Source organism: Magnolia sinica, chromosome 7 (assembly GCF_029962835.1).
Source record: "Magnolia sinica isolate HGM2019 chromosome 7, MsV1, whole genome shotgun sequence".
Lineage (NCBI taxonomy): Eukaryota > Viridiplantae > Streptophyta > Magnoliopsida > Magnoliales > Magnoliaceae > Magnolia > Magnolia sinica.
Window position 1 is genome coordinate 64,973,021 of NC_080579.1, and position 10,351 is coordinate 64,983,371.

The 10,351-nt window shown below is 37.5% G+C and overlaps 1 pseudogene; it reads right to left on the bottom strand.

Moving 5' to 3' along the window:
* Positions 1-5,262: 5,262 nt before the first annotated feature.
* Positions 5,263-6,929, bottom strand: LOC131250650 (exopolygalacturonase-like; annotated as a pseudogene).
* Positions 6,930-10,351: the final 3,422 nt, after the last annotated feature.

A 10,351-nucleotide genomic window follows, 5' to 3' on the forward strand; every position in this document is an offset into this window, starting at 1 on the left:
TTCTTCTATTATCTATGAGAAAATATACTATAGAAACAATGGGGGAGGAGAATGTACCCAAATAACCCGGCAAGAGTTTGAAGATTCGGAGTCCAGGCCAACCACCGTTGACTCCAACATCTGATAAAGAGGAGCGTGTACCCCATATCCCGTAGTCTCAACAATCTTATAACTTCCCAAAACCAGGCCTTTTGGCAATCCCCTCTTCTACATATATCCTTTTAGATTACTTACGACTGTCTTAGTTGGATTCTCTGCAACTCCATGGAATTTCTTAAATCCAGTCACATGAACTGTTATTACTGAAGGCCCTTCTGTCCTCATCTACAAGCAGTCAGAGATTTGAATGAATAATACAGGGTGACAAAAAAATTGCAATTACTCTTTGCTACCTGCATCAAAGATCCAAAAAAAGAAAAGAACAGGAAAAAAAAATGAAATAGTTCATATCATTTAAGAAAAACCTAATTTATCAAACAGAGGATACCAAATTATCTCTGTTTTCTTATAACAAGAGGAAGAGAATAACTTGATAATAATTAAAATTTATTTGAATGAGCAATGATCGCCTACAACCGGTGGTAAGTTAGCTTTACCTGAAATCCGTCTCACATGCCAGTGAGTCACATGTATAGGACACCCAATCCATGCAAAGGGTGGATCCCACCATAACGATCACCTGGCACAAAAGTACATTCATCAGTGGACCACATCAGTGCAGTGAATCAGACTGTCGACAGGTCTGATTTAATCCATCCATTGTTTTCAGAAGGGGTGGTGTGATCCAGCCTGATATTCATGCCAGGTGATCCTGATGGTGGGGCCCACCTTTTGTGCAGCTTAGATGTCCTACACATGACATGTTAGCATATGAAATGGGTTTTATATTAAGCTCACCTACAAATGTTCTTCTTAGAATATCACTACTACTAATGGTAATTAGTTTGAAAATACCCTCTTGTACCAGTAATTCAGAATAAAGTCCAATTATTTTGCTACACAAGGAAACAAAGTTAGGGGTGTGTTTGGTGATATCAAACCCCAAATTAGACTAATTAATCATGAAATACCATGAAAACAATAAGGATAATTTCTGAGGTAGTGATGCCAGGTCTTATATAGGGAATCGGGCAACTAGTAGCCAAATTGGCGAAACTGAGCAAGACATCCAACTCGGAAAGCATCATTGCTAAACACTCAAACACCTGCACCAATAGAACTTCACATTAATTTCAAAAGACAATCCAATGCAGCACATGTGCAACAAAATGAAGGATGTCATTACCTCTCAATGACCATTGAGGTTATATGAATGTGACTATGAAATGGCATGTGGGGTACAGAAATTACCTTGTAAAAGAGTGTTCAAGCTTAAACAGACCGATCAATCTTTAATTGGAAAAATAAATATTAGAGAAAGCATTACAATCAATCGATTCAAACAAAGTATAAAACAATGCCTCTCCCTGATAAACACACCTTAACTCTATATTCTTTAACAAATTATTTAAACAACTAAAACATGTCAGAAAAAACTATAACTGAAAATAATCCAATGAGATGAATACCAATATGTTAGAAAAAGAAAATAATCACTATATGAGATTCACATCTCGAAAAAAAGGTTTCACTACTTCCAAACTTCAGTTGGGAAATCTGTAAATACAAAGGGAAAATAAAATTAAATAATTGAGTGGCTGGAAGAAAGGGCACAAATCTCCTCAAGACAATAATTGTCAATCCCTGACTGTCTTAGATTCTGCATGGACAATTCCTATGAAAGAATAAATTTCAACATAAAAGCACAGTCTTTGAATAACAGTGAAGAGTTTACCAAATGACAAACATTATAACTCACTTATGACTTTCATAAGCTCAAATGTAAGTGACGTTCCTCCAAATGTAATGAGATAGGATGGCATCTACAACTCCAATATGATGCATTAAAGTTGCGACTCAAATGACTTCAATATCACTTCAATACCTTATTATTTCCTTTAGTTAATGATGCAGATAAAATCTCAAAATTAATTAATGCAATTTTTGAAAGAAAACCAAATTACCATGTGGTGTTCCAACTACCTAGAGCATTGAAGACAATAGAATTAGTGTTGTTATCACATAACAAATTATTAAAGATACTACAAATGAATTTTTTGAATAGCTACTACAAATGAATCAAATATTCATTATGAAGTAAAATAAGAAAGAGAATGTCTCAAAAGAAAATTCAACAGAATTAAGGCTTGACCTTCTTCTCCAATCTTAACCTCCGCATTCATCAATTTATAAAGCAATTTACTAAATATTCTCATGTGTTCATTGATATCAGACCCCTCTGTCATCTTAAGATTATAGAACTGTTTCTTAAGATATAGATGATTGTCTAGGGATTTTTTCATATACAAACTATGTAGTTTCGTCTATACCCTTGTGGTGGTCTTTTGATCCAGGACATTGTAGAGAGAGTTTTCACTAGACGTAATTTGATCGGGGTTGTAGACCTCCTATCAAGTTCATCTCACTCTTTATCACTCATAAATGCAGGACGCTTCGCCTTATTAAGGAGAGCACGTTGTAATCCTTTCTGAACTAGAAGGCCTCTCATCTTAAGCTTCCATAGTTCAAAGTTGTTTCTACTGGTGAATTTCTCTGTTTCGTACTTCACATTAGACCCTTTCATTGACATGTTTAAAATTAGAAATCGAAACCCCAACATTTTCTCTGATACTACTTGTTGGGGATCATGCATAAGTAAACCCCAATTCAATCAAATAAGATGAAATCTAACGCAACACAAACACATAGAGATCACACGATTTTTAAGTGGAAAACCCTTACGGGAAAAAAACTACAGCACAAACTGACATCGAATCTACTATGAAAAAGAAATTACAAGAGATGGATGGACTTACTAATCTGAACAATGTTGAGTGTCGAATATTGCATATTCTCCCCTATTTATATTTTGATTTTATGAATATGATGATGTTTAAAGGTATATTTTATACATGTTTGTGTTGCAAGGTAAATCTGAGAGCTTGGAATGTAAAGAATGCTAAAAGCATGAATTTGATGCTTAAGAATCACTAAGGAAAAAGATGGATCTTAGGACACCAAGATTGAAGAATTCACATGCCAAAGATCCAAGGAAATCAAGTGAGGAATGAAGAGAATCAAATATTTGAAGTGAAGAAAAGGAATACACGTGAAGCTCGACTAGCCCAAGCTCTGGCTCGACTAGCCCAAGTTCTGCTTTGACCAACCCAAGAAACTTCGGCTCGAATTCCGGCAACATTATCTTTCAAATTTGCATGACCTTTGACTAGTTGAAGATTCCACTCGACCAATCGAAGATTCCACTTGACTAGTCAAAGGTGACCTTTGCCCAGTCGAAGATTGCCCTCGACTAGTTGAAGGTTACGCAGATTTTGCGCGGACTGCGTAAATTTGAAGCGGTTTCCAGACTTTTACAACTTGGTGAGAAAATTGGAGTTCTTCAAGTTCCTACGATGCTCCAAAGCATCTTTTGGGGTTTAAGGAGTGGAGCAAAATGGTAGAGAGCCGCCACCAAGAGTTTTCTTCTTCTTCCTTAATTTGTTTTTATACTTTCCTTAAGAGATTTTTCTTTAATCATGTCTATGGTTAACTAAACCTCTTAGATAGGGCTAAGAGGTGAAGCTTGTAGCGTGATTAGGATGTTTACTTTGCTTTGATTCTTATTTATGTTGAACTTCATTGATTTGTAGTTTGATTTTAAGGAATATTTTCGGTTTTCTATAGTTTATTATGACTCAAATTACAATAGACATTGCGATATCTTTGAATATCTTCTTTTTCTATTTTGAGATCGTGGGATTGGTAAATCCTGTTGTTCACCATCATTTCCTAGGCATGATAAGGTGATGGAATCCCTTCCAATCCTCACAATCCTCATCCATTGAGAACTAGGTCAATAAAAGTTCAGATTTGATTTAATTGCTATATTTTCTAATTGGATAAGATAGGACTCCAATTCCAATTGTGTTACTTGAATCAAGTAAGGTAGCATCTTAATTGCTATGAGCGGATCTTTGGCACCTTAGTTCCTACCTTTAATTCACAAGTTTCAATTACATCATTCATAATTACTCTTTCCAATTATTTAGATTTAGATTTACATCTTCTTCTAGTTCTAGTTTTAGTTACTTTTAGAAATGTACAAGATTAGTTCCTGTGGATTCGACCTCGGTCTCACCGAGATTATAACTACATTGCGACCCTACACTTGGGGTTGTGAACAAACAACCTTAAAATCCCCTCACAAAACCCTAGCTTTGCTCTCCCTCTTGCTTTAGAAGCCCCTTGTAAGTGGTTCACCTTAATTCTCCCATTTACGTACAACCCCATATATAAAATTATAACCTAATTAGGAAATAAAATACACACTTTCACAAAATTGTGCGCATTTGTTGATAGGACCTTTGATAGGATTGACAACCATCAAGCATCTATTGATGGGATCAAGTAGCATTCCAAAAACTGTCTAGCGAGCAACTTGATTTTTTTTGAAATTTCTTGATAGGATCGAGTGGATTGTCGATGGGATCGACATATGCTCGATGGTATCGAGTGGTCTGTTGATGCCATCAGATAGACCCTATTTTAGATAGATTGCACACATTTGACAACAAACTTTGTGTGTGCCCAATGTTCGAAATCCAAGACCATACATTAAACTCAACATCACAAACATTGTCCCAATGAAATTTCAAGCCACTTAGATACTTGGGTGGGTCACAATCTTAGGTTCATTCCAACTGTTGGTATACTTAGATTCCTCTCAATGTATTTATTTTAATTTCTTCTTAAAAATTCATTTGTTGTTTATGCAATTTGATCCCAAAGAAAGCACCATCAATTTCAACATATTATTACCCATTATAGAATTTTAAAGATTTTTGGTAATATTATTTATAAATTAAAATCATCAAAGAGATAAAATGACGGAAGAAATAATGAAATTTATTAGAAGCATGGATGTAACAATGTAGATGGGTACCCTTCCCACTTGCATGCATCAAGCCATGAATAGGAGTACAAAAGTAAGCCTCCTCGTAATGGTAAGGGTGACTACTCCCTGCAAATGAAATACATTACATCCTTTATATATATATATATATATATATTTATTTATATATATATATATATATATATATATATATATATATATATATATATATATATATATTGGGAAACTAACTATGGGAAGAATGAAGAGGATTAGAGGCAAGATGGAGGACTTTGTGGGCTAGAGGAAGTTCCCTTGATGTTCGAACATGAGGATGTGGCAGGTCCATCCAATCCATTGTATTCCAAGTTAATGTGACATGGCACGCCTTTGCTGCACAAAAGATTGACTGCTACTTGAGATGTTGAACTGCCCCAGATGTTTATGAAGCTAATATGACTAATCTCAACTTGAGAAGGAGACTGGAAACGAGAAAAGATAGAACACCAAACCAATGCAATGAGTTAGTATTTCTTTTCATTTTCAAATCCTTGGAGAATTCTAAAACACTCTATGTTAGTAATATCACTCATGAGGAGTTAGTAAAATACCTCTTGGCTACAAGAAGTGTACGAGCAATACTCTTGGTCTATGATGATTGGACTATAAACATTGTTCATGACTATATCTTGGAATTTGAAATTGGATGCGGACAAAATAGAAGAGTCTTGCCATGTCTTGATCCTTATGCCGTTGGTAGTGCCTGTGAGTGTACAATTCCTCACATTTACACCGACCACATCACCTTCGTTGGGGTATTTGCCAAGGCTGCCAATACTGATACCATGCCCCGGTCCACACAAGACATTGGAGATTGAGATATTGGAGTTGCTGGGCCCAATGGAGATGCAATCGTCACCTGTGCCTATCATAGAACGAGAGATCTTGACCCCACTAGAGTCTCTTATGTGTATACCATCTGTGTTAGGACTATCCCTAGGCGCAGAAATGTTAATGGATTGGACCTTAATGTTCTTGCACCCAAACATACTCATGTGGAAGAACTTGCTATCAATTGAAGATATGCTATGAATGGTTGCGTCCGTGACAAAGCTGAACCTTAAGGACTGTGATTCAAAGAAACCCAACTAGTCATTTCCTGTCATTATTCACCTTCATGCATGCATTGTTGGAAACTAGCTATGAAAGATAAACTTACTGTTGGTAAGAGGTCGCATTTCACCATCTTGGGGCATTGATTGTTTGGCCAAGCTAAAGCTCATTGCCCGTTGAATGTCCCACCACCCGTGATCATCAAGCCATTAATGTATTGAAATTCTACCCAACCGTCTGATTCGAACTTATCAAGACTGGGCACCTTCACCACTCCGGCTACCTGAAATGCCAAGGGGCCCTTGCATGGCCCTTTGAACACCACTGGACCGACAAGAAATATCCCTTTTGGAATCAAAACCCTTCCCATACCATCCCATGCACATACCTCCTTCCAAGCATCCAAGAATGCCTACAAAATATATGAATGCATAAATAACATCAATTACGGTTCTTCTGCGATATTTTAATAAAATGCACATGTTGTTGTGTAGTCATTAGCTTGCTTAATTACCTTACAATTATCTGTTTTACCATCGGCAATTGCACCAAAATCCTTCATATTGAAAACTTTCGCCGGTAAAGTGGCTTTTGCCACTCATGCGAATAAGAACAACCAACAAGCTAATCGACGGTTCCATTTCAAATCCATCTCTTGAATCAAGAACAATGTGCTTTGGGATTGTGATTTCTTTTATTTTAAGGATGGAATAAGAACATTCCTTTTGTTCTGGTTCTTTATAGAGTGTTAGAGGAAGATCTTCACCTCTACTTTTCCAACTGCTTTTAGTTTTTTTTAGTTCTAACAACTTACCTTCTTTGCCATGTTAGGGACACGTACTTATCATAATCCCAATCATGATATGAGATATGGTACGGATTTGCATAAAATGGATGATAATAGGCCTGTCGGATTGGGGGCCGTTAAGTGGACGGTAGAAACCAAAAGTCCTCTAGGGTGGACATTTTGATGTGGGTTTTTGAACCACATAACAGCTATGGTAGGTTCGACTATGTGGACGGCCCTCATCTACTGTTTAACCTGTAATGTGTGCAGCTGCAGTGGGAGTCTATTGCATTGGTTTGTTTTGTTTTTGTTATTGTGTTTGTATGTTTGTTTTTTTTTTTTTTTTTCTTTTTTGTTTTGTTTAACATTTTACTATTCTTAGATTTTGTCAGTAGGTATAGCTGACAACTTCTATATAAAACCTCTCTCATTTACGGTGTTTCCAGCTCTCCCTCTCTCAACCTTTGTTCAGTAACAGAAACCATTCATTCGGTTATATGGACTACATTTCAAAAACCAAGGTGGCTGTAGTATGGTATCCATTTGATAAGTGGGCCTAAAATGGACGGTTAACACTGTAGAAAAGGAGAATTTTACAAAATAGTATCTCATTAACATAATATTTATATCCCAGTACCTTTTTTAATTAAATTTTCATTATGCTACCGCATTAATCAAGTCATTATCAACTAATCACCTGCATTAGTTTGCCATTTCGTCCATCCATTTAAAGTATGATTTTTTTTAATTTTTATTTTTTAATTTTCTAAAATGACGAAAAAGGACTAGGAGCCTTTAACCTGGACGTAGATTGCATACGGTGCACTGTAGGGCCACTATGATATGTGTGCCAAATCATTTTAGTGCATGATCCCAAAAAATAAGGCAGATCCAAATCTCATGCAGACCACACCGCTGGAAACAGTGGTGATGAATGCCCACCATAAAAAACTTCTTATGGGCCAGAGAAGTTGTGGATAAGCTGATATTTGCATTTTCCCTTCGTCCAGGTCTGTGTGTCCTTATCAACAGGTTGGATGGCAAACAAACATTATGGTTGGCCCGAGGAAGTTTTAATGGTAGGCGTTCAATTAGCAACGCTTCATATGATACATTTGAGATGGCAAAACAGATGGACGGTATGGATATACAATACATACATCAAGGTGGGCCCAAAGTCAAGGCTGCATCGTGTTTGGGGAAGCCGAGGCCGCACCTGCTCGGGAAACCCTTTCTTTGTTCCTGTTTTGTTTTGTTAGCTTGTTCGTACACTCACTGTCAGTTCACACTTCGCTGTTAGCCACCCTCACCCACTAGGGAATCGTACCAAGACCTCAGTGTTGAAAGGAGGTTATCTTTCACTCGGTCTACCACTTGATCTATGGATCTGCGTGTGTTCGGGAAACCTTTAACCCAAGGCACAGACGGACGTAGATTGCCTGTGCTACGGGGACTTCCTGTAGTTGGAAACTGGGTGGGGCCCACAGAGATTTCCGTAACAAATTCACTCCGTTAATCAGTTTTGCAAGATAACAAAAGGACGGTAATATAAAAATCAGGCAGATTCAAAACTCATGTAGGCAGATTCAAAACTCATGTAGGACACAACGCGAAACAGCAGGGATTGGACGCCTACCAATGGCAACTTTGTGGGGCCCATAGAAGTTGCGTCAAGATCATATTTGTGTCTACAGTTAATCTAAGAGGTAATTACCCTGTGAACGGTTTGTATAGCCTATAAAAATCATGGTCGGCTTCAACAATGGACGTTTGCGTTCCCAATGTTTAATATGGAGTTGCCCACATGAGTTTTGCCATATATTTGATCACTAGAATGTTGTCCTATTGTGGTATTGCATTACTGATGGACGGACCGGAATATTTGTAGACCCCACATCGTTTAGGACTACATGAACTTCTTGCGGCAAACACACCAAAGCAGTGCCTCTGGCCTGGATTGCGTCTTTAGGCACCGCCATGATGTATGTGTTTGATTCACATCATCTATCAATCTTTCCATATCATTTTAGGGAATGAGCCCAAAAATGAGGCAGATCCAAGTCTAAGGTGGATCACACCACATGAAACACTGGTGGTGAACGCCCACCATTAAAAACTTCTTGTGGGCTACAAAAGTTCTGGATCGAGTTGAATTTTGTTTTTTCCCTTCTTCTATATCTGTGTGACCTAATTAGATGTATGGTGGGCATTAAGGCGTGCCCCAGGAAGTTTTTACTTCAGTAACCATTGTTTCCTACATTGTGGTCCGGTTGAGATTTGGATCTGCCTCAATTTTTGGTTCGTGCCCTAAAATGATCTGGAAAATGAATAGACTAAATGGACAATCTAGTGGGTCTCACAAAACACCAAGTGGTAACCATGTTCCCGCGGCTCGAGCTATTAGAGTAAGTGGTTGTTTGACTCATACTACATCAAAATTCCTATTTAAGAATGGCTAAAGGGCATCGCAGAAATTAGGAACGGTTGAAAGATGTCGCAAATTTTTAATTTCAGAATGGCTCTAAACCTTTCTTAATTTTGAGAACGGTATTTTAGGAATAGTATTTTTCCTTATTTAGGGACATTTTTGATCCATTCCTTATTTAGGAAGCACCGGTAAATGATGTGTAACTACTGGCAAAGGCCAATAATTTCTTTTTCTTCGATTAGAACCTATATATATATATATATATTAATATTAATATTTGAAACCCAAAGAATGTTGTAGTACAATTAAAAATGAATATTTAATAAATATTGTACGACTTTACAATAAAAGATATATAATATTTACAATAATAGGTTGAAAATTGTTCGAATATAAAAAAAATAAAATCATCCATGTGGTCCCCTCCTAGCTTGGCCAATACAGCTATCTCCAGCCTCTTTATCTACACCATTTCAGCCAAGTAGTGGTGGTAACTGTTGATGCAGAAATCTGGATGTCCCCTTTAGACCACTTGGTACTTGTAAGAGAAGACAAAGATGGAGACCTTGGCCACAGTAGGGGACCTTCCGTTGCCAAAGTCAGACAAGCAAGATAGGTATACTAAAACATAAAGTTTTCGTGTGTGTTTTCTGAGTTGGATTGTGCATACCTTTCACCATTAGAGATGCTCTATTTATAGTTGAGAGAGGGCAATGGCGTATAGGACAATCTACCTATTTAGTAGGAGCATATTGTAGAGGGATTCGTATTCCAAATATACCGCGGGTATCTTCCGAGATCTTCGGTTGAGATCTCAGATCCTGGACATGTCACGGTTATCTTTCTAGATCTTTGGCTGGGATCTTGGGTAGGTACAGTCGAAACCAGGTCGGAATCAATAGAAGCGCATGGTAGGAGGTCAAGCTTGCGAGTTCGACATGGCCTATAGGGTCGTTTCGAATGGTGGCTTGCTGAGCTGGATTTTCTAATGAGTCATGGTTGAGTTTTCCCTTAGCATTGAGCATATTACCGA